General features: G+C 31.3%; 1 protein-coding gene across 1 annotated transcript in view; it reads right to left on the bottom strand.

Annotated features, from left to right (window-relative positions):
* The window catches only part of LOC127723428 (uncharacterized), a 102,991-nt gene that overhangs the window by 32,921 nt on the left and 44,616 nt on the right, over window positions 1–25,454 (bottom strand). The gene's annotated exons all lie outside the window — the stretch shown is intronic.

Below are 25,454 nucleotides of genomic sequence, written 5' to 3'. Positions count from 1 at the left end.
TACCAAATATACATTGGCCGCAGTATGGGCTGTAGTATAAATTTTCCTCTATCTTTACAAGTTCAGCATTTATGAATGTTGTATTGAAACTGGAACTTGAAAATTGGATACATTACATGATTATTACAAAAAAAGAGGGAAAAGCTACTAAAAAGTCCCTTATAGGGGTAAATTCAGTAAATAAATATACGTCATCAGGGACCGCCCATTTGGGGGAGAGCTTTCTGTATAAAACTGAAGTCATGTGCTCTTCTAATTGGTAGATAATGTTTGTAATAAATATTTTTTGATAGATGGATAAAAACTAGAGTTGAAAAAAAAAAAAAAAATAAATGCTGAATGTACTAAATTTTTTTACTACAGGGTTGAAAAGTAATGGGGGTCAGTGAAGGAATTAAGTGCGAATCTACAGTGTTTGTAAACAAGGCCATGTGAATGCCCAAAAATGCCGCATGACCCTATGTTTTTATTCTGGCAAATGATAGGGCTACATTTGTACTTTCATGAATGATATATGAAATTTTCTAATTTCTAAAGGTAAATCAGGTATAAATTTAATTCAAGACATAGATTAGCATTACAGTCAATGGGAGATTTTTTACTGAATTTACCCCACTAGGCCACAGCTCACTCGCCCCTTTTTCTCTAAGTCATTTCCTCCGTTCTAGGAGCACCTGTGTAACACCGAGATAGAAGCTTCTAATAGGACATTAAAACTTCTATGGAAGAAGAACTGACAAACTAATCAAAACTATCATCATAATGCATCAGTGCATAAAAACAGTTTGAGAGTTTGAGAAACACGAACCCAAGCTGTGTATCACCATAAACATTCCAAGAAGTCTTCAAGTCGGGCTCACGCGCTTTTTTCTTTCTAGTGTTGTATAACTTAGGACATCGTGTCCCCTACAGGTTTAACGTGACTTTCCCTATGGAATAGATATATTATCCCGCTCGTCAAGATTGTTTACAAATAAAGAAAAAAAAAGCATAACGAAACAATAAAAAATATAATATGAAAAGGATGCCATGTTTTATTGATTTTCTTCTTATTTTTAATTCTTCTTCAAAATAGTTACTTATCTGATATTGTTTTTTTTTTTTGGTTAAAAGAATATGTAAACTTATGTTAGACATACGTTACCGATTTTAATGTGCATAGCATGATCGAAATGTTGACATTGATAAACTGCAAACAGCAATCAAATTAGATAAGGTTTGTTAAAAAAGTAGGAGATAACTGTGAGCAATTAGAAACCATAAAACAGAACAGGTAGTCAATTCATAAAGACTTACCTATCAATTATAATATTGAGATTTTATAGCTTACATCTTACTTAAATGAAAGAACAATTGTTTTTAAAGATAAATGAGTTAGCAAAATAACTGAAAGAATCAAACATTTTAGGATGCACTAATGCCTTCTTTGCATATAACTATGCACTTCCTTCGTTTTATATGATGTCCTCACCAAAATATTTAACTTTGGAAAATCGACGAAGCAATTATTATATTTGCATATTTGCGTGATGATAAAATGTATGTATCTGCATCTGCATAATAACAAAACTTGCGCCACTCGTCAATTTCGTTAAAAAAATATAGCTTGAGTATAGCCTTATACTATATGTCTCTTGATACCATTTTACATTGATTCGGGCTAACATAGAAATACAATTATCAATCTTCCAATTTATTTACTGAGCAAAATGTGTAAAAGATAGACTAGACTTTTTTTTTTTATAAATTAGTATACTTGTCAATGCCACCATAAATGCTAATGAGTACTCCAAAAAAGTATGATTATTTTAGTGTATATCGAGCGTTCCGCTCTTTTAAATTTTGACAGGATCTCGAATAGCACTACCACTATCTTACTCAGACTTGTAGTTGCGTGTATTAAGGTGGTATGGGTGTCTTTTGCCATCCTGGATTGTAACAAAAAAAACCTAAAGTCCAGATTTTCAATCAAATTAGCAAAATTTGATGCAGGAATGCAAATAACTAATGAGAATTTTGATCTAAAAGAACAAATTTACAAGATTATAACTTATTAATATTAATATTTTTACAAGTATAGATTATTTTTGCTTGATTGTTAATGTTTTTGAATTGGCATTTTAAGGGGATGTAACTCTGAATTAGTGCATTTTCTGAAGGAAACTACATGGAATTCTAGCCGGGAAAATGTACAGTGATCCTATCTTTTCTTTTGATATTCTCAAAATATTTTCCAAAAGTTATCTTTTTTCTCGTATTTTATTTTACAATTCTATAATTTAGTTTAGATTCTAATCACATAATGATGTTTTTTCCTGTATAATCTATACAAAATGTGTCATTTTGTCACAACCTGTAGCTTGAAAAAATGCGCGATGACCTATCGTTTTTATAATATTTTTTAACATATATCAATATATACTACGTTTTGGCAAAGTATGAACAAATTCTATCATTTTTGATTTAGACTCCCATACCACCTTAAATAATCAAAACCAGATTTATTAGCTCATTTAAACAAAAGATGATACATTTGTTTATATCCAGTGAATGGCAGTACAAATTATTTCTTGCGTATCCAGAATTTAAAACCAAAAACGACAAATTAAAAGACAGTTAAAAAATCGTTTGGTGTTTAAGATATAAAAAAACAAAGTCGCCATTAATTTTACCACTACCATTTATAGAAAGTTGATAAACTGCTGTCATCTTAATTAACTATTCAACTCCTTCCTTTCACTCGGGAAATTTTGGATAACATTGAACTAATCTGTTCAAATTTTAGTTCATAAAATAAATTAGGCAATGCAAAAATACTATGGCAACTTGTATCAACTGTCAGTATTAAAACATAAGATTGAGCGAATGGAATACTGAATTATGCTATTCCATTGTCTCAAGCCTCTGTTATTCAAATATTCCAATTGATACGCTTAAACTCTCACAGCAAGGGGATGAATAACTAATATCATAACCTCCTGAAATGTGGCATTTATACAATGTCACAAATTTGTGTTTTATATCAGACATTTTAATCTAGGTATATATTCCACTTGTTCATTATAGTCTTTTTGAAATAATCACTTATTTCTCGGATACAACTTAATGACTTTGAATCGTACGAGTGATGATGGACGCAGAACAGAGAGGCCGACTTTATCCACGAACATATGGTCTTACTGTTATATGATTTTCAGGCGATTCGTATTTTCTCTCCATTATACAGATACAGATCTACATCTTGAAATGATAGACAGCCAGTGCTTCTAATGTAAACAACCTTTGCTACTTGCACAATTCACTGTGCAGAGGCAAATCAATGTTTTATTTGAACATTATAAGTACAAAACATTTTACACTTTTTTTGCCACAAAAGATCACTATTGTCTAATAATCTAACAAGAAAAAGAAAATGTTGATGCTTAAAAATTTCTTTTTTTTATACGTGCCTTGAACAAGCTTCTATACCCCCATTTTGTTAAGCAGCGGTATATTGTAATTGAGGAATCCTTCTGTCCCTCCTTTATTCCATCCCACTTTTGTATACTCAGCTAAAATAATTGACAGAATAATGTGAAACTTTCTTAATCGCATTATGTATATTTGCTCATCCTATTTCATTCAGTCATCTGAAAGATTTTTACGGTTTATCTTGTGATGCTTCCACAAAGTTTTTTTGGCTTTATTTGCGGAGGGAACCAATTGTGTATCCGCTACTTCTTCTAAACCGCTCATTACAATTTATTATTTTTTTTCATAATACATTACTAAAAGAAATTTACTATGTTGAAGGAAACAGAGAACCTTAAACAGGTTGACCAAATAATGTAATTAAACATAATATACCATTAAAACTCAATGAGAAGAGATTATTTGGCCAAAATTAGACACTACAAATTGGATTTTAGGAATCGGTTGCTATGCAACCATTAAGTTCCATGAACAAATTAAGGTTGTTATTTTTTAATAGTACCTTGCGAAGGGTTATTGATTGCATTAATATGAACAAGTTCTGACACATTGCCATTTAACCATTAAATGCGATTGTGCACCTCTTATTTAATGTTTTATCCGAATCGTTTTGAAGTTTCCCTTACCCTAGCATAGACTACCCATTTTGTATTTACAACTCTTCCTCAACTCACTATTGTAAGTCTTTAAAACTTTCTCACTATGGTATGCAAGGTAGTATGCTTAACCAAATCCTTTGCACATGATTAATGTTCCGTAATTAAGACCTTACTTATCACATCTCTGCTAGCGTTTTGTTGATTTGAGTATTAGTTGGACTTTTCCAAAGCATATAAGAACCAATATTTTTTTGCAGTATTTACGTACAGATTTTTTGTCATGAATTAATCCTCTTTACTCTACTTTTCGTTTCAAGTTTAAATGTTCTTTATATGGATTTTCCATGACATTAAGTTAATTTCTAACACTTTACTAGAAATAATGCAATTGAAGAGAGTGTTTATAAATTTGAGAAACAGATAATCTGTGTCCACTAGGAATGAGTACAATTTTTGGTTGTGAAATGTAGTCAAAACATTTGGGGTAAGCAATTTCTGAGAATACATGATGTATTTAACAAGCTCGTTTTCGCAGAACTATTAAGATATAAAAAGAATATCGATCCATGCCACACAAGCCTGACTGACCTTGGACACTTTAACTATTTTTTTTCATTGAACAACAAACGCAAAATTTTCTGCTCCCTGGAATTCCCGATGAAAGATATTCCAAAAATATTCTATGAACGCGGCAGATTCGACACTTTATTTTTGTAATAAAAGAGAATACAAAATTGTAATAAATTTTCAGAAAAAAAGTCAAAGGTCTTTCAGGTTAATAACAGAAGTCGAATGGGTTTGTCTTGTGCTAACTGTGGAGCAACTACAACGACTTTATGGAAAAAAATAGTTTGTAACACACGCAAACTAAACTATAAATTACATTATGAGATTATCGTTAAGATATTAAAAAACAAAATTATAATTGAATCTAAGTTTTCAAGAGCTTTGTTTTGACTGATGTATACAAATTCGCCAGATATCAGGGATTAGCACAATTCATAATTCATTATAATACGGTTATTTCATCAATAAAATCACATAAGAAAGCTCTGAAGAACAATATATCCTTATACAACCTTATAAAACACAAGGACCAATTATTCCAAATAATATAAGAATATTTGTTATTCAAACAAAGGCTCGAAAGATATGTTTAATTTTTTATTAGTAAAACATCGTACATAACTAAGCTGTGAAGACAAATGGTCCTTAAGACTGGATACATTAGTTAGTCTTTTCCAAAGCATATAAGATCCAATTGTTTATTTGCAGTATTTACGTACAGATTTTTTGTCATGAAATAATCCTCCTTACTCTACTTTCCGTATTTTGATTTTGATTGGAAAACCGTGCATAAAACTTCTTTTTACTCCAGAAAAAGCTCAAAATGTCATTGGCTCCAGGAATGAATAATACACAAAATCTTGGGCACAAATAAAATTTTATTTAAAGTTAAAGTAAAAGAAAGCCAAAATGTACTTTCTGCAATTTGGCTATTGAAGAAATTGATCACATATTTTGGACATGCCATACAATAGCAGATACATGTGGATACGACTTGGTGACTTGATTTACAACTAAACACACATATCAAAATTCTTTATTCATAGAACAAACTATATGAAAAATCAAATAAAATTTACAGGGCTCAAAAATTAATTCAAAGAAAATCTAATACTAAGAAAAAATATAATTTTTTAAATAAAGCCTCGTCAGATTGCCAAATACATTCCATAAAATATGTGTTGTCTTTATTTTTATGCCCCTGCCGTAGCGGCGGGGGCATTAGGTTTTACTCCTGTCTTTCTGTACTTGTACGCATTGCTTATTACCATGCACAAAACGCAGATCAAGTTTGTATTTGTGTGGCAGCACATCATTTATAAATGGAAAAATTGCGAATTTTTCTTTCCGTTCTGTTTCTCAAGTTTGCCTCCACCAAATGTTTTGAATCTTATACACAATGCTCATTACCACAAAACACAGATCAATATAGAAAAGAAGATGTGATTTGATTGCCGATGAGACAACTCTTCACAAGAGACCAAATGACACAGAAATTTACAACTATTGATCACCATACGGCGTTCAACAATGAGCAAAGCCAGTATCGCAAAGTTGGCTATAAAAGGCCCCGAAATGAAAAATGTAAAAAAATTCTAAGGTCACAACAATTTGATTTCTTGTTCTACGGATTTTTCCACTCAAAAATTGGGGAGAGCAAGCGGTTTGAAAATTTCGAAAAAAAAAATAATTTGCAATTTGTTTAGGCGAAGCTTAAAAAGTAAAGGCGAGCGATGATAATTTTCTTTTAAAACATAAAATCAAAGGTTCTGACAATATTGATCTAAACAAGATGGTATACAACTGGATTTACGAATTGAACTTTGACATTTCTTTAATTTATCACCTGCTGAAGTCTTTTTTCACTGTTCACCAAGACATCTTATGCCCACTTTTATTTGCAGCATATTTATGAATTCTTGTATTACTGTTAGTTTCTGAGGACATCAGATCTTGGACTGAATTATCAATTATTGAATAATTGTTTCAACTGCTTTACATGATCTCCATTGAATTGTCATAAATGTTTTTCCCCCTTCAACAGACGTACTCTCAAATCGTACTTTCTTGTTTATTTGACCTGTTGATACTAATTGTATCGTTTTTTTTGCTATTATATAATATAATGTTATTCAGGGTTATATCTGGTCTATATACCAGCTTTGATAAGTGTTTGGTATTACTATAAATTTTCACTTCGTACTATGAACATCAAAATTATTTATTTTGTAAAAATATTTCCTTTCTCTATTGGAACTGTACATGTATACCTAACAACAAAATTATTTTCATTTACCTGTGTTTAAAGTTATTGCAAATGGCTTATATTTTTGTTCGAGCATATTGTTTTTCTTTAATTGTTTAACATTTCATACCGATATAACATGTTACTTTTATTATTCTTCCCTTAGTTTATTTATTTTGTATTTACATTGTATCATAGGTCAAATTTATTTGTTCAGTGTATGTTCAATGGTGTTAATATGTCCTTTGATTGAGTTAAGCTATTTCAGTTGATATTTTATAGTGTGTCTTTCTATGTTGTGATGTTACACTATTGTTTCAGAAAAAGGGTGAAGGTTTGGTACCATTAAAACGTTTAAACCCGCTGCATTTGTTTGCACCTGTCCTAAGTCAGGAATCTGATGTTCAGTAATTTTCGTTTGTTAATGTGGTTCATAAGTGTTTTTCAATTCTAGTTTTTAGACCGTTGGTTTTCCCGTTTGAATGGTTTTCCACTAGTGATTTTTGGGGCCCTTTATAGCTTACTGTTCGGTGTGAGCCAAGGCTCCGTGTTGAAGACCGTACTGTGACCTATAATGGTTTACTTTTATAAATTTTGACTTGGATGGAGAGTTGTCTCATTGGCACTCATACCACATCTTCTTATATCTATGGCTTATAACTAGCAACACTGCGGTGTCTTGCAAGAAGCATGAACTGCTCATCCTTCCGGCACAGCTGTATTAAAATCCAGTTTTTTTTTTGGGGGGGGGGTCCGAATTGTTCGTTGATGCGTGTTCATTTTAGCTTTTTTGTGTTATATGTTGTTGGTTGTCTGTGTCTCCGTCGTTTTGGTGTTCCATTTTTGTTCGTTGTCTTTTTGATACTTTGTATATAAATTAGATGTGGTATGAGTGTCAATGAGACAAATTCTCCCTCAAGTCATAATGTATTTTAAGTTTACAATTACAGGTCAAAGAACGGCTTTCAACACGGGGCTTTGGCCAAGACAAACCAGCAAGCTAACTGGTGTAAAACAATCTAAACAGGAACCTAACGATCTAATGTATTTGCAAAAAAAGAAATACCCATGAACCATACCAACAAACAAAAACTACTTAACAAAAGGCTCCTGACACAGGACAGTTATGTTCCGCCGGCAAACGATATTGCAGTTAAAGGCAATAACTCTCCTTCTGTGTACTTTATTCTAAGAACGAAAATCGACATGATTTTGTTAGGAATCTTCCTTGACCATGATAAGAAATCTGTTTCTATGCTCAAAACAGTTTAAAGGATCGCGATTTGACGTTGACTAAAACGCTCATGCGATCGCTTTTTATTTTTTTATAAATGTAAACAAAAACAAAAAACAACGCGGGAAATATACACGATTACTTTTCCAGATCGGTCGAACAAGGAATTAAATTGGTGTGGCCTAATGACAAATAATGATAGAAAAACAGATACTAATTTGTAACACTGCAACAAACGAAAACTGAATATCAAGCTCATGACTTGGGACAGGCACATACATAATGTTGCAGGGTTAAACATGTTAGCGGCGCCCAATCCTCCCCCTAACCTGAGACAGTGGTGTAGCAGTTCAACATAAAAACAAACTTTACCAATCAGTTGAAAAAGGCTTTACTTATAGATGGATACACATAATAATACATCTAACAAAAACACAGAGAAGACGTTGCCGGGTACTTGTACATTCATAAAACAAAAAGGCACTTAGAACAGATCTAAGAGTACTCGCAATTACTGACAGCTAGTGTAAAGCTAACAACAACTGATAAAATAAAATCATGCATCTAAGACTAAATAATCAATCATGAATTTGGTGGCGCCATCTTTTACCTTTCTAAAGTTATGCTCATTTTCAAATTGAAAAAAAAATCTGATTTTTCCGTTTCCGTTCTCTAACTTAAACGGGCATTAGCTACGAGATATATAAAAATTCATTAATGGAAGTGAAATAGTGATATGATAATTAAATTTTAGCAGCCAGTTTGGTCCAATTTTGTCAAAAAAGCCAAGCAACATCAATGATTAATTATTCACTTGCAAGTGAATAATTCGACCTCATTGAATCCGTATTCATGTGAACCTCAATGTTACCCCTTAGCTAGAAATGGATAGCACATAAATTATGCGTGCTAAGTTATTTAAAGGAAAAGAATGTCAACATTGAAAGTGAATCAAAGGTAAATATTTTGATTGACTGATTCGATCCACAAAAAAATCATTCTTATACAGGTAAAAAAGATGATTAACATATATTTTTAATCTATGATATGAAATTAAACAGACCTGGAAAAAAATCCAATTGCACGAGTTCGATTGATCTATTTATATCTATATTTATGTCGCTTATATGACCATCGCAGGTTTTTCGGAGGTCAACTCGATAGTTAATTAGATTGCGTTTAGACTAAAAAATAGATATACAAACAAAACGAAGCTACATGTTACTAGTATTGAGTCCATGCCCTGTAAATTGTTTATTTGAGACTTTTTATAGTTTGGATAGATGTTTTATATTGTTATAAATCAAAAATGAGAATTTGAGTCATATCGGTGAACATCAATTTGACAGCTAGTGCCCCTTTAAGTTTGCCTCAAACAAATGTTATGAAACTTATCCACAAAACTCAGATCAAGTTCGAATTTAGGAAGCGTCACTTTTACTAATACTCAGTTATGTATCTTCGTAACGTTATATGCAAGAAGGGGTATCATCTGTGTTTTATGAATAAATGAGATGTGGGATATGATTTTACCATAAAGCAAAGTAAAAAATAGCAACAACAAAAATCCCGAGGTCAACGTCTTCAAACGGACCAGTGTCATCACATCATACTTCCCTTCATATAATTTTGTATCATTTCACATGAATGAAAACAATGGAAATTACTTTGATGTTCAGTTTTATGATGATTTTTTTTGTAAAGAACAGTTAGATTATTGACTATTTTCTCTGTTGAACCCTTGGATTGATTGCAAGGCAATCCTTTAAGTATGTATGGGTTTTTTTTCAATTTTTTTTAAACAAAAGCGAAACATTGTGAATACTAGTATACATGTGGTGCGTTATTTTTTATGTTGCATATATGATAATATTTACCAATTCAACCATCCAGTAGGGTCAAGGACTTTTAGTCAATCACTATACTGAAAACGATAACAACAAATGTAATATTGTAATTGTTTTCCTAATTCATTGTAATGTTGTTTTTGTAATGACCATGGAAGTGTCGATTTATCTGTAATTTAATTTCCCCGAATTTATCAAAATCCTTCGTAATAGTAAGACTTTTTCATCCTTGAATGGTCTGATGTGGCTTACATTTTTTGTTGTGCTTTATTTTAATGCTTTTCATTTTTGTAAGAGATTTGGCTTTCCAATGGTTTGATTCGATTTTTACTGATGTCTTTTGTAGATAATCGTAATACTAGTATCTATCAAATTTATCTCGTATCTTTGATGTTTTATGATATATGCACGGATGGTTGGGTAAATGCCCCAAATAAATGTTTACTGTCAAGCGGATATATGAAATGTCTAGGTTTTTGTGTAATTGCGTTGCTGTCTTCCAATATACAACAGACCACACAAATGCATGTGCCCATACAAAACGCAGGCTTGAACTCCAAACGGACAGGTCTTAGAATTCTTTCTAACTTCCAGATTCTTCAAAACTTTTAAGTCCTTTGAATTCCAAACAATGGAAACAAATACTACAGTTTTATTGCCGTACAGTTGCCTACAGTTGCTTACATCCTCTTCATTTAAACTCTGGTGAATAGCTGTTGTCTCATTGGTAATCATACCATATCTACTTATTCTTATACATTGTCCGATTGGAATTGTGTTTTTCTCTGGTACATCGGTCTGGTTTATACATAGGGTTGTTTGTTGTTTGTTCGTTTTTCGTATTTTGGCATGGCGTGTTGTCATCTATTTATAAGTTTGCTTACCCCTTTGGTATCATCCAATTTCGTTCTTAAACTTTCAATTTTGTCCATTAGAACACTTTTGTTATTGACAGGGGAAATGAAGGGGCCTATATCCAAGTTTTTCTAAATGGAAGCTCTATAAGAGTTTTTTTTTAATTCAAATATTCTCACAAAAAGTGGTATAATTTAACGATTGATTGATTTCTGTTATAGCTACATGAATGTCTTGCGACATGTGTTTCATGAATATTATGAACTGAACTATAAACCATTCTTATAGATAGTTTCTACAATGTTGAGCGACCATGATGAAGGAATAAAAATTAACTCTGACATTACAAAAGAGGGTTTGATTGAGATAGTATGACTTTAAACAAGTGACCTAAGGAAAATCTGTTAAACTGTTCAATCATCAAACATTCATTTGTATTTGTATGACGATAAATTTTCTCTTCTGTTCTCGTACTATGAAATTTATTAACAAATTTATTCATTTTGTAAAAAAAATTTCCGTACATCATGAACTCCTAACTACATAATTATTATCTGACCTGTGTACGTTACTTTATATAACGCCATTTTGTCCCAGGTAATAGTTGTCTTTCTGATATTGTTTTACACATATCTTCCCCTCCCTTTTTTTTTTTTTTATCAATATTGCATTTACATTGTGTCATTAATCAAATGTTTTCGTTAATTGTATAAAATTGAGAATGGAAATGGGGAATGTGTCAAAGAGACAACAACCCGACCACAGAACAGACAACAGCAGAAGGCCACCAACAGGTCTTCAATGCAGCGAGAAATTCCCGCACCCGGAGGCGTCCTTCAGCTGGCCCCTAAACAAATATATATACTAGTTCAGTGATAATGAACGCCATACTAAACTCCAAATTGTACACAAGAAACTAAAATTAAAAATAATACAAGACTAACAAAGGCTAGAGGCTCCTGACTTGGGACAGGCGCAAAAATGCGGCGGGGTTAAACATGTTTATGAGATCTCAACCCTCCCCCTATACCTCTAGCCAATGTAGAAAAGTAAACGCATAACAATACGCACATTAAAATTCAGTTCAAGAGAAGTCCGAGTCTGATGTCAGAAGATGTAACCAAAGAAAATAAACAAAATGACAATAATACATAAATAACAACAGACTACTAGCAGTTAACTGACATGCCAGCTCCAGACTTCAATTAAACTGATTGAAAGATTATGTCTTCATCATATGAATATCAGGCACAATCCTTCCCGTTAGGGGTTTAGTATCATACCATCATAACATATATGAGAAGAACATAACCCGTGTCATGCCAACAACTGGTTTTTAAATAAATGTGTTTAGTGCAGATGCAAAGACCCTATAAGTGAATCAATATCAACGCCAAAATATGCAATCTTTAATGACCTGACAACAGTATCGTAACTATATCCCTTCTTAATAAGTCTATTTAAAGGTTTTGTTAGTTTCAGAGGTGAATACTGACATTTTTGTGCTTTATAAAGAATATTTCCATAAAAAATTGGATGTGAAATACCTGAACGTATAAGAAGTCTGCATGTTGAGCTATATTTACGAATGATGTCCTTATACCGATGATAAAATTTAGTAAATGTTTTGACTAGTTTGTGATATCGAAAACCCTGGTGTAATAATTTTTCAGTAATACATACATTTCTCTCGTTAAAATCTAAAACATTGTTACATACACGAGCGAATCGTACAAGTTGAGATATATAAACACCGTAAGATGGTGACAAGGGAACGTCACCATCTAAAAATGGATAATTAACGATAGGAAATGAAAAATCATCTCTTTTATCATATATTTTAGTATTAAGCTTTCCGTTAATGATATAGATATCAAGATCGAGGAAAGGGCAGTGGTCATTGTTAGTATTAGCTTTATTTAAAGTAAGTTCAACAGGATAAATTTCTTTAGTATACATACTGAAGTCGTCATTATTGAGAGCCAAAATATCATCCAAATATCTAAAAGTATTATTAAATTTGTGTATCAGATGTTGTTTCGATGGGTCTTTACTGATTTTTGTCATAAATTGTAACTCATAGCAATACAAAAAAAGGTCCGCAATAAGTGGTGCACAGTTAGTCCCCATTGGAATTCCGATAACCTGACGATATACGGAATCTCCAAAGCGAACAAAAATGTTATCTAGTAAAAATTCAAGGGCATATATAGTATCAAAGCATGTCCAATTGACATAGTTTTTTTGTTTATTGCTACTAAAAAATGACCTAAAAGAGTTTGAACATATATATTCACATTCTGACTTTTTAAATGCCCATTTAATTAGGTGTGTGAATTTTTTCTTAATGAGAATGTGAGGCAATGTGGTATATAGGGTAGAAAAATCAAAACTTTGAACAGATTCAAAATCACCAATATATGCATGCAATTTATCAAGTACTTCCAACGAGTTCTTGACACTCCAAAAGTAATTAATTCCACTATTTTCGAAGGCCTTATTTGAACAATTTATTATGTTTACTTGCTCTTGTTATTATGTCTTTTGATATAGTGAAATTATTTCATTTGATATTTTATGGTGTGTTTTTCTATTTTGTTATGTTACACTATTATTTCAGGTTAGGGTGAAGATTGGCGCCTGTTAAAATATTTATACCCGATGCTTTTGTTTGTACCAGTCCTAAGTCAGGAACCTGTTGTTCCGTAGTTGTTGTTTGTTAATGAGGTTCATAAGTGTTTCTCGTTTATCATATTGATTAGACCTTTGTTTTTCCTGATTGAATTGTTTTACACTAGTCATTGTGTGGCCTTTTATAGATTGCTGTTCAGTGTAAACCAAGGTTCTGTGTTTAAGGCCGCAGTGAACAATAATTCTTTTTACTTTTTACACATTGTGACTTGGATGGAGAGTTGTCTCATTGGCACTTGTACATGTATTTGCATACTTGTTAGTCTAAATAATAAATTTTGAGGTTTATTATTCATAAATAAGCTTTAAATATCAGGTTTCGTTTAGCGTGTATCTATGATACATTTTACCTCACCATGTATCATGTTAATCTATTGTAAGAAAAATTCATAATTTCTTATAAAATTTGTAGATTCAGCTAACAAAGTCCTTATATGTGAATAAAGTAACATTCATTTATAGTGGAAATTTTTTTAACGTTAAATAAGCTATAATAAAAAATTGTTTGCTAGCCCCTCTCTGTGATTAATGTAAGATAGCTCTGGTTAATTTTCCCAATACTTTATCATTACGGGGAGATAATGTAATTCGGTTTTCATTTATAGTCTTTTTCAAAAAGGTAAAAAATGTTTTATGTAGGTTCCAATTCTAATTCTTCACTAAAGCATTTGGCATACGTTTGAATAAAGTGGTGGCTTTGGTGTTCTGTTTTTGTGTTTGTGCGTATGTGTGTTTGTGTAAGGGGGTGTTACACTTCTTTCATGTATTGGTCTTTTGGGATCGAGTAATGCAGATAAATTAAGTTTTCAGAACTTCTGAAAAAATTGTATACACCATATTAAAGCAAGAAATGCTTTAACAAGTAGCAGGATGAATGCTGTTGCAGGTTAGATTATGAGGACACAATTTATTTAACAGTGTATTCATGACAGTTGAATGACTACATCTGTGTATTACACGCGTTTTGATCCTGAATGTGTTACCTCTTAATGTATTTCGACAGTATTCTGTTCTGTCTGAGTCTATCTTAGTACAGTGTCTCACTATACACACTGTCTTGTGAGAAAGTCTAGCATGTCGATGTCGTAGATACCTGTGTGGAACTGAATAATATTTACAAATTATGAACGGTTCTTTATATTGGTATGTAATAATATTAAACGTTTCAAATTTATGAAATTATATTCATACATCAATGTCTTTTATACACCAATAACAAACACTGAAATCTATTGAATTCATAAATTTTGTAATTATTCAATATTAAATCAAATAACTATACTTAAATACAAAATAATGAACCTGTTCAAGGGAGACAATAGCTTGGATCGTATTTTTTTCGAATCGGAACATAATACAAAGGAATGCCACTCTTGCATACAAATGACACATCAATATAATTTATTAACTGCGCATTCGGGCTCCATCTTCAATGAAGATTCTAAATTATAAACATAACCAAAAGTTGGTAATCTATAGGATAGTGACGACTAATGAATGCTAACCCACAGTAAAGAATATTCCTTTGAAATATTTAAAAACTTACTCAGAAAAAATTCTCGAGCTTCTTGACTTTCATAGTTCATAATTAACGTGTTTACACAATATTTTAATATAGTAGTTAAAGATTATTTGCTTCTGAAAGTGTAAGACGCAATACAGATCGTATGCTTGCATCAACTTACACAAATACAGATTTAATTAAGTCCTGAACATTTCGATATTGTTTATTTATTTTCATCAATACCGGTTTGTAAACAAATCACAATTACATGTTAAGATCCGACTAAATACCCATATCCCGACATCGTTAGGTAAATATGCCGCTACAGTGACCATGGACCGAAGGTCTAAAACCTCTGCTATAGTGGACAGTGTAATTGGATCCGGCGTCTTGTAAAATATGTGTTTTGAATTCCGATGATAGGAACAAACTTAAAAAAAAATAAAGTTAAATACCAGCATGTTTCTTTAAAGATTTTTCTTATTATTTTGACCTTGGCATGTTGGGGTGGTGTTTGGAATCTTGCTCAATAATAGTTCTTTAGTTATAAAAAGAAATATATAGCCATTTAGCTCTGAAACAATTTTAGTCAAAATATGTGTTTGAGAACAGTCTGTAAAAGTCCTTTTTGTGTAATAGCTTGAACATTTGATTTCTCCTTTCTTTACACCAGCTCATTCTAAAGAGTCGAAAGATTTTCAGACAGAGCTAGTCCAATAGTTTCATAAAATTATTGATAAATCTTGTTTAAAGAAAGAATTAAGAATAGTTTTTTAAAAAACACATTTGGCAGAATTGTGACCTATACTTGCATATAATATTTAACTCTAGTAGATAGTTGTTTCATTGACAATCATACCACATCTTATTTTTGTACTGTTTTTGACAAAAACTACATGTACTCCGAAACTCACTGTCACAGTCAGTTGCCCAGTTAACACAAAAATGTTTTTAAAATATAATTAAAATATATTGCACTATATCACAAAAATATCATAACAAATATTTTATTGAGGTTAAATGTATGGCTGTACTAATATGAATTACATATTTTAAGGAAGTATTTTTATTGTATGTTTTAAAAATATTTTTCTTAAACATCATTTTTAAGATCTTAATAACATAATAAAGATATTTTTTTCAATATTGATTGAAAACATCAGAACAACATTTAAAACACATTTTCCCAAATCGATTGGCTAATCATCCTTTCAAAATGTTTTATGAATGTTATATAAATGTTTTAAAAATATTTTAGGAATGTTTTACTGAAACATTTAAAATAAATGTGAAAAAAAATAGTTCAATAATGTTATATGTATGTAAAATGATAAAATGTTTTTACAACATTTTAAATAATTTGAGTAAAACATTTTTAACATCACAAAAATGTTTTCTGGATATTGAGGTTAAATGTATTGCTGTAATAATGTGAATAACATATTTTAGGAAAATATTTCAATTGAATGTTTTAAGACTGTTTTTCTTAAATATCATTTTTTATACTTAAATAACATAATAAATATATTTTGTTAAGTTATTTGAAAACATCTGGACCTGGATTGCTGTGTGTAATTGATTGAAATTTCAAACTATCTGCAAACAGAGAGTATAGCTGCAAGGCAAATGTAAAAATTGCTTGCACCGTCCTGGGCCGCTTTATGGAGCTACATTTATGGTTAATTTGAATCCACCTATTTCACTCCAACTGTGTCTAGTTTGGAGCCTGTGGTCCCTCTTTTCAAAATTCTGGATCTGCATCTGAAAAGCAACTGCTGTCATACTGATCTTTATCCCACATCTCCTTTTACAATTGTCAGTTGATGACTGTGGAATCTACATATATTTTTGTTATTTTTGTCGGATTGATGCTTCGTTGACATAACCCCACTATTTCCTGTTTAAGATATCATTTTTATTCACAAATCTGATTTTTATTTAATAGTCCATTTTTTTATTTTGAAGTATTGCCTTGAACACGTTCCAATTTCTCATGGATTCACTTACAGAAAGGTATTCTTTTTTTCAGATTTGAAATATCTTTGTGCATTTTATTTGGTCTTCGCATTGAACAAAATATTTTGGAAAAGTATTTCTTGATCTCTTGTTTGATCATGTGTAGCATCTGACATTTTTTTTTTCTGAACAGCTTTTTGACTGTTTTTTTTGTTGCCTTAGTCAATACTTTACAAGATAGCAACAATTAGAAATGCAAAACATTTATTCAATATTGTCATATCACTGTTCTTTTTCAAAGTTCCTTTTGTTCCATTCTTTTTATTTCTTTTGTCATCTTCTGGCTTCTTTAAAAAAAAAAATGTAAACAAGTTAGTCCTTCTGTTCAGTGATTAACTAGTAGATATTCAGCTAATTTCATCAAATCACATAAGAAACTTTTTTTCTTCAATTTAATCCAGTGGTTTCACAAAAATATATCGAAAGCGTCATCTAATCAGTGTTACTGGATTCAGAAGCAAAATTTGTAGCTATTTCATACATCTGTGGAGCTTGGGGTGTATGATTATTACACGAGTCTACAACGGTAGAGTTCACCAGTTTATAAAATAAGACTACATGTATACAGTACAATACTCCCAATTGAGAGTAGGGCCTGTAACCTTTTCTTTGTCTTACCAAAAAAAAAAACAAGTCTCTTAATGGTTATTGCATATTTTGACGCAAAAACATGTAATATAGATTGAGGATTTTAAAGAATAAATACCTTCACAAAATTTGCTCATCCAGGATGGTTCGAATCATTTCTAAGCTTATATACTTCTGCATATCTTGAATATACTTAATTTTGGCACTGCTAATTGATCCTACAAAAGTTAAAATAAACAAAATAAATAAAATACAGGTAAGAATAACTCACATTGTATTAGTCAGCTACAAAGGCCAAAACATTCAAAGATGAAAGACAATTCAAACAAGAAAACAAATGGCATAATTTATAACGTTTGACGAAAAACAAATATGTCAGAAATGAACCGACGACAACTGCTGAATCAAAGGCTCCTGATTTGGGATGGGCACATAAATAATTATCTACATTTAACTGGCCTGGGCTGTAGCCGTGTAGGGCTAAATACGAATTGCAAGTAACATAAACAATATATTATAGCAGTGTGCACCAAAATCTTTTCCTACAACTAGTCCGAAGACAAATATTCAGACATTTTTCTTATATGTCTAAACAAAATTTTTCAAACATTTACTAGTCCGAATAAAATTTTACTAGTCTGGGGCATATGACTAGTTGCTAACCATGCAGGCTGTTATAGAGACAACGGCACTTGAGTTATCGCATAGCAAAAGCTTTGATAACCAGTGCGTGATGGGATTCCCTTGACTAGTAGATACGTAGCCAGCGGTTGAGCTAGGGAAGTACTGCTTAAATAGCTCAGTCTGTTAAAGGGTTCACTTGTAACACCGAAGAGTGAAGTCTTGGAGGAGACAAGCTCACTGGTTACAAGTGATTTCTTTTATGAAGTTTAAAATCATATAAATAACCCTTAAGTTTAACCCCTTTTGTATAAATCTTAATATTTATTGGACATAAACATCATAACATATATGCACTGACTAAATCATCACCCCCTTTTTGCATTGTGTTTGCTTAAATACACTCGTATTAATTCTTTGAATATATTAATCAAATTAACTAAGATATTTCCAGAAGCACTACAATGTTTTAAAAATGTGAACTAGTGTCATATCTTACCAGTTTAACGCATGATAAGGTTATTCTTTAGTTTGTACGTTTCCTTTGTCTTTGTTTACAGCATGGCGGTAAATAAAACTTTCGGTTACTGGTTCCAAAATTGCTTCGGATCATGTTCGTTGGTCATCGGGAACAGTTAAATTTTAAATTTGTAAACGTTTGTTGTCGGCACTGGAACAGAAAATCCGGATAAATAGCAATACGTGCACTATATAAAGCTATATATGGGAAGTACCGCTTCATATCACCTTTAAGTTTCTGTCATTTGATAAAATACAGTTTTTATTCAATAACCTAAATGAATGTTTGCATAATATTGTTTAAACATTTTCTATTAAATGTTTTTGCGTAAATGTTTTCATAATATCATTTTAAAATGTTGTTTAAATATAAGCAACAAAATGATTTGTAAATACATTTTCTCAATATTAAATGCGTAGCATTTATAAAATGTTTTCATCAAATATAATAAAGAAATGTTGTTAAAATATCAAAAAGGCATGTTATAAAAGCATTTCATGAAACGTTTTTAGAAATTGTTTTAAAAACATAGGGACAACATTGTTAAGAATGTTTAACCCATATGCTTTTAAAATGTTTTTCAGAGGTAGAACCTACATATCTTCTGAACATTTATAAAACATTCAAACAAAATATCTTAAAAAAAGTTATTGAAAACATTTTCATGAATATTTTTACATCATTGTAAAAACATTTTCAAAAAATTTTTTAAATAAATCTTTTTAAAATACCGAAAAAAATATTTACATAACATCACAAAAATATTTTTTCGACAACGTTTTGAGAAGACATTTATACAACCTTATAAAAATGTTTTGAAAATGTTTTGTGCTACCTGGGTGATAATTTATTACCACCTTTAGTTCAACCGTTTTTCCCCCGAAACAATAGCTGGACTGCCAACAAAACAGACCTGTTTTTATACATTTAAATCATAACCGTGTCTTGAAAATTTAGATATTGAAAGTTGAGTCGGGTGGGAAATCAGATGTATAAAGACACTTTTATTTTCGTTTACAGAATTGTCCATTGTATTCATCAGCATTCAATAGTCACTGGTGTGTATACGATATGCCACGGCTGTTTTTTTTTCCGATAATGTAATTTTTAATAAAGGAATGGCTGTAATATTATTTCTGTCAATGAAGAAATAACATCAAAAATGTGGTGCACACTGAATAACCCGCATAGCGGGTTATTATTAAATATGCACCACATTTTTTTCTAAATTCGATTTTAACCTTTTCGCTGCCAAAATTTATCAAAATTCAAAATAACGTTACGCCTATGACGTTGCTACTACAACGTCGACAATTGCCATTGAAAACTTTGTACCACTGCAGTGTAAACTTTACGCCACACACATCAGTTTTCTTCAATAAATCAAGTTCAAAATATACTGAATTGATGCAAATTTGGTTTGGCATATACTAATGTACAAACTACTTTTAAAATTCTTATTCAAAAGTAAATAAGATTTTTCTAAATATACAATATCCTGAATATGTGTGTAATGTGAAGATTACGTATATTTGTTTTGAAAGAGATATGCATTTACATTTGATGCCTTCTGAAAAATCCGTCTACAGAATTTTGATTAAAATTTGTGGGTTATTGCTATTAAACATTTTTTTGTTTTACACTAGTCATTGTGTGGCCCTTTATAGACTGCTGTTCAGTGTGAACCAAGGTTCTGTGTTGAAGGCCGCATTGAACAATAATTCCTTTTACTTTTTACTCATTGCGACTTGGATGGAGAGTTGTCTCATTGGCACTTGTACATGTATTTGCATACTTGTTAGTCTAAACAATACAGTTTGAGGTTTATTATTCATGAATAAGCTTCTGGCGTAAATCATGAAAAAAACGTTGATGACGTTACGGTCACATGACAAAATTATGTCTATGATATGATAAACAAAACGTTGTCAGCCAATCAGAAGAAACTTTACATCCAAAATTAAATTATTTAAAGATAACATCGTACAAAGATGATGTTAAAGCAAGGTTTTTATCGAAAAGTTGAAAAACGCCATTTTAAAATTTTTTAATGGCATATCTATGAATAGGCTAACAATATTGGAATTGCATAAGAATAATTTCCATACGTGGTAGAAACAACCCTGTCATTTAGTCATATATGGACGATCACTTTTCTTTTGTATAGATAATATGTGTTTTATTAGATGTGAAGGAAGTGCTTTACTCTACAATCCATACGAATTCAAAATGTGATGGTTGTGCATTTGCTTCAGCTTTCTGTAATTTATTTTGGTTCAGTTGTTTTCTTCATTGTCTGTGTTGTTCCTATTTTAGCCAGTACCTTATTGATCTTTTGTTATGAGAAATTATTACAAGTATTCATTTCAAAATCTCACATTTGGTCATGTTTTCATTTAATAATGATTTATGGATCTGGTAATTCACTAAGACCATATGTGTACGATTTAACAATAATCATTAGCCTGATAAATCTTGATATTTATAAAATTTTAACAGCTAGACCAGAGTCAATAGTAAACATTTTGTTGGTGAGGATCAATCCTGTTTTCGAGAATTGTTTTTGGTTGACTATTGTTTTGCTTTGAATCTTATGTCTTTTGGATTTAGTATTACTATTTTTCCACAGACCACAGCAACCACAAACATCCGATTCAAACGAAAAATAGATGTAAAAATACATGTCATGTCATATCTGTATTTTCGTTAGATGTTTTTTTCTGCTTTGTCATGATCTGATGACTTAAGCCATTTTCAATTGATTATTATAGTTTGTTCTTATGTTGTGTCGTAAAACCACTGTCCAAATCTAGGGGAGGGCTGGGCACCTACACACATGTTTAATCTCGTAAAACTCTTCATGTGCCTGTTTTAAGTCAGCTGCCTGTGGTTCAGTATTTGTCGTTGGTTCATGTCTGATTTATTAGTTTTTCTCAAGTTGTATAGTAATAAATTAGGGCGTTAGTTTTTTCAATAGAATTATTTCATATTTTTTGTTCATTGTTGAAGGCCTTATAATTGCCTATTATTGCTTATATCGTCTTAGTTTGAACTTGGGTGGATAATTGTCTCATTGGCAATCAGACCATATCTTACTATTTTTACATTTCCTTTTCTACGTTTTATTACAAAGACAATCAATTTACAACACATGGTCCAGACAGTCTGACTTTCATTCCATCTTTAAGTAGGTCACTGTGACATATTGATCATGATTGAGTTTTTGGAATATTGGATGACGGAAATTAAATAAATTAATTTGCTTATCAAATAATACACTAAAAGGATGACACGTTTTGTCAAAACATGTTAGACAGCAGAACAGATCACAGCCACAACCAACACCTAACTCTTCCTAAAAACAGACTTGCATTTCTTTTTTTATGTTTCACTACAAAGGAAATCAATCTACAACACATGGTCCAGATAGCTTGCTCTTGTACGATCTTAACACGTAGTGGGAACTAAAGTCCAACAACAAGACGTTTTGTGCTAAGGCCAAGTTGGTCTTATTTTACTACAGTCGTATTTTACGGGGCTCCATAAAACACGTTCTCGACATTTTTTTTATTACATAAACAAAAAATGTTGGGAAAATAACCTTTCGATAGCAATAGCATATGCTTATAAAATTTATCAATATCACAGTCATTTAAACCCTCATACTAAAAATATGAATATAAATACTTGTGTAAGTTACAATGTTACAAGATCATGTGATATATTCTATCCGTATACAATACTATCCAGTTTGTCCATACTACAGTGACGTCATATTATGCAGCAAACAATTATATTTCTAAATACAAACAGTCAAGATTCTACTTCGTCAACATTATCTCCCATTACGCCAGCTAAATTTTATAATCCTAAAAATGGAAACCATTTTAGGGATGACGCGCTGCCAATTTAGCTCATGAATAAATAAAGGCAACAGTAGTATACAGGTGTTCAAAAGTCATTAATCGATTGAGAAAAAAACAAATCCGGGTTACAAACCGGAATCGAGGGAAACACATCAAATATTAAAGGAAAACAAAGGAAAAAAGGAACTCCAACGTACAACAAAAACAAACAACAACACACATAGAAACGGACTATTTGATTACAACTGCCATACATCATGAAAACCGATAAATATATCATCATAACACCGTTACGATCCTTATATGCCAGTTTTATTTCAAAACAAAAATGTATCTCCTAGCTATAGAGCATCAGTCAATGTACTTTTCTGCATTTATCAACTCAAAACTATTGTCTGATCGGTTGTCAAGGGGAACTTGAAAATGTCTAAAAACATTTAAAAAAATTCTAATTAAGTATTTCGTGGAAGGGCAGACCAAAATTTTTCAGAGTTTAAAGACTATTAACCCTAGATAACACACAAAAACAAATAAAGTTTTGTTGAAGTTATGCATGTTTAAGATCCACTTCTAAAGTCTGTGGTCGCGTTCTTTTAGTAAACAATTGTGATTCGAACACATCTACTCTGTTAGTATGACTCATTAGAGAGGTATTTCACCTGACCCATATATTTCATGTTTAAGCACTGCGAATTTTTAATGTTATCAACTAAACTTGTAGCCTCAATACACAAAAATGATAGAATCTGTTAGGAGAAGATAAATCAAATATCATTGCTTTATACGTTTTCAAGACAAAATAGTTCACTGAAACACGCCCGAACCTAAAAAGGTGCATTCGACTTTCTCTTTTCGATGAAATCATTGCCACTTTTTTAAGATTTTTTGATTTTTTTTTTCACAAAATACTATCGTCGGGGCAGAGATGCAAATTAATGATTTTAAAATATCAATATTTTATCTTTCTATGTTTTTTTTGACTGAATTTATGGTTCTGCACAAAATAGATCCACTTGTATTTTCACCTACCATAATCGACTGTTTTATGAAAATTTGTCTTTTATTTAAAAGTTTACAAATATCTCGAAGCTCAATAATACGTATATAAGATGCATAAAATCCTAAATTAGGCCCCTTTATTACACTATTTAAGACCACCGAAAGAGGGGTTATTTTCATACGCGCATAAACTGAGACAAATCATATACCATAAAGAAATAAAAGTGTCTGAAGAACAATAGAAAAAAAAATTCATAATAATAATCATAACAAAATCACAAGTTTTCTAAAGAAAAGTGGAACGACATAATAAAACAGAACTTTCTGAAGTTATAAAATAATCAACGACACAACTACCTTGACTTGTGTGGCCCAAGAAAATCATCAGTTGAACGACTATTTCATATTCTTAAACCGGACTGTATACAGAGGTCATTTAAAATGTAAAATCACAAAAATACTGAACTCCGAGGAAAATTCAAATCGAAAAGTCCCTTATCAAATGGCAAAATCAAAATCACAAACACAGCACACGAATGGATAAAAACTATCATATTCCTGACTTGGTACAGACATTTTCTTATGTAGAAAATGGTGGATTGAACCTGGTTTTATAGCTAGCCAAACCTCTTACTTGTATGATAATTCGAGGAGATGCTATATTATCCATACTATTTCGTCCTAAAACATGAAGTATAGATCAATTTTTATCTGGGAGTGGCAAATAACATTTTTTATCACTGAAAATATGATATGATTTTGTGCATGTGCGTGTATTCAACCCTCTAGCAAAAATACTATTTGTCATTATCTTTCCTCCTTTACATTTATAGGAATATCATTTGTTTCAAGCAACCGTGTGAAGACCATGTATATTTTTTATTAGGTTAATAGGCGGGGCTTATTTCAATACACGGTTAGTAGAGGTGTTTCGTACCTTTATATAAACAACACGGTGTTGAGGAAAAATCTGAAAGGTTTCAACAGACGAAGAAATTGATGATGAACGATTGAAATATATTAATAAAAAAAATTTAAAGCTAACAAGTTCTTGTTAATTTTGGCATTTGTTTTTGTATAGACAAATTAAATTAGGTTCTTAATACCAAGTATTGAAGACTTAATCACTTTGATAGGCCACTAGTCTAAATTCCACATGTTAAGATAATAGGTAAAATAAATTCGTTACACAGTTTGCTAGTGATCTAATGCGATATATATGGCGTCTTTGCTCTCACCCCATATGGAATTTACTGACCCATACATATCGTATTAGGTCACAAGCACATCATGTAACTAATAATATCTTGTTCAATATATCCTTATCATTTTTAGAGTATGACGAAAAAACTAGTGGGTGATATATAAAAATATAAATGCACATCTTCAGTAAAATTTGAAAAATTTACTTGTTATTTCCCCCCATATGAAGTCAATTATAAGAAACATATCTTTCTTAAACCATAATTAACAACCGAAATTCTTCAAACATGGGGCTTTTGATTCACCTTATATAAAAACTATTTTATAGTTCGTTTCTGTGTGTGTTGCATTGTCGTTTGTTTTTTTTTGTTGCACTTAGTGTTTCTATTGTTTCGTGGTTTTCCTCTTATAGGTGATATGTCTCACTGGGTCTTAGTTTTGTAACCCCTTTTTTTTTCTCTCAATCGAAATATGACTTTTGAACAGCGGTATACTACTGTTGCCTTTATTTACATAAAATCATGTACATTCTCGAGGATTTTGTTATTGAAATTAGTTATAGACTTAACGTCTCATTCTTATATATTGTGACATGCCTATTTACATTTTCTTTTTCAAACCAAAAACC

The sequence above is a fragment of the Mytilus californianus genome, unplaced genomic scaffold (genome assembly GCF_021869535.1).
Source record: "Mytilus californianus isolate M0D057914Y unplaced genomic scaffold, xbMytCali1.0.p SCAF_13, whole genome shotgun sequence".
NCBI classification, from domain to species: Eukaryota; Metazoa; Mollusca; class Bivalvia; order Mytilida; family Mytilidae; genus Mytilus; species Mytilus californianus.
Note: the sequence above shows the minus strand (reverse complement) of the source record. Positions and strands in the feature narration are given on the sequence as shown.